The sequence below is a fragment of the Orycteropus afer genome, unplaced genomic scaffold (genome assembly GCF_000298275.1).
Source record: "Orycteropus afer afer isolate SDZICR_OR568_19922 unplaced genomic scaffold, OryAfe1.0 scaffold00171, whole genome shotgun sequence".
NCBI lineage: Eukaryota > Metazoa > Chordata > Mammalia > Tubulidentata > Orycteropodidae > Orycteropus > Orycteropus afer.
The window spans coordinates 6,729,374-6,730,835 of NW_006921758.1; positions in this window are offsets into that span (position 1 = coordinate 6,729,374).

Consider the following 1,462-nt stretch of genomic DNA (forward strand, 5'->3'; position numbering starts at 1 on the left):
ACAAAATCTACACACAGAAATCCAGAAGATTAATACTAAATTTTCAGAAATAGATAAGACATTGAATGGGCAAAGGAGTAGAATTGAATCAGTGGAAGACAGAATTAGGGAGATAGAAGGCAAATATCTGAACACTTCTTTGGAAAGGGATAAATCAGAAAAAAAAGAGCAAAACAAAATGAAGAAAGCCTAAGGTTCATGTGGGATACCATCAAAAGGAATAATCTACGTGTAATTGGAATTCCAAAACAGGAAAAGACAAATAAAACCACAGAGAAAATTGTCAAAGATTTGTTGTTTTTGTTGTTGTTGTATTGTTATGTGCTGTCAAGTTGAACCCAACTCATAGCAACCGTTTCTTCAGTTTCTGAGGCAGTATCACTATGGAAGTAGTTTGCCCAAACTTTTTTCCAAGGGTGTCTGATGGGTTTGAACCGCCAGCCTTCTGGTTAGCAGTCAAGTGTCTGAGGTACTACACTACCAGAGCCCTTAAAGATTTGTTGGAAGAGAATTTTCCTGGTATGATCAAAGATGAGAATATATCCATTCAGGAAGTCCAATGAACCCCAAACCAGGCAGACCCCAAAAGAAAACCACCCAGACATAACATCATCAAACTTAACCAAAACCAGAAACAAAGAAAGAATCATGAGAGCAGCACAGGAAAAAACAAAAAGTTACCTACAAGGGGCAACCAATAAGACTAAGCTCAGATTTCTCGAGAGAAACCATGCAGGCGAGAAGACTATGGGATGGTATATATAAAACACTGAAGGAGAAAAATTTCCAACCAAGAATTATGCACCCAGCAAAATCGTCCCTCAAATATGATGGTGAAATCAGGACATTTCCTGATAAGCACAAATTAAGGGAATTTGTTAAAAGCAGACCAACCTTACAAGAGATGCTAAAGGGAGCACTTTGGTCAGAGAAGCAATTACAACCAACAACAATTGACCATTAACACACAAGATGATATAACCCAGAAACCAACCCAGCTATGAAAGTATACAAAGTAAATAAGTCTGCAAGATTGTAAACAGGGAACGAGAGACATCAACTGATAAATGAGGACAACTACAAACCAAAAAAGAGGGAAAAAACTGTGTCGTTACAGAACTTCTAGATGGTAAGGAAGTCAAGACAACTACAAGATAGAATGGGCTGTTCTAAACTTGGGAAGAAAACTATAAATCACAGGGTAATCTCAAAAGAAAATGATAAACCTTCACATCAAAAAAGAGGACCAGCATAAATTTTCAGCAAATACTAAAACAATAGCACGAAGGAAGGGATAACACGATTCATAAACAAAATGAGCTTAGAAAATTATATGGAACAAAGAAATCAACACCATGAAAAAGCACATAACAAAAATCACAGGAACAAATTTGTATTTGCCAATAATTACATATCTGGCAAGGGACTTATGTCTAAGATTTATAGAAGAGTAGATGGCCAA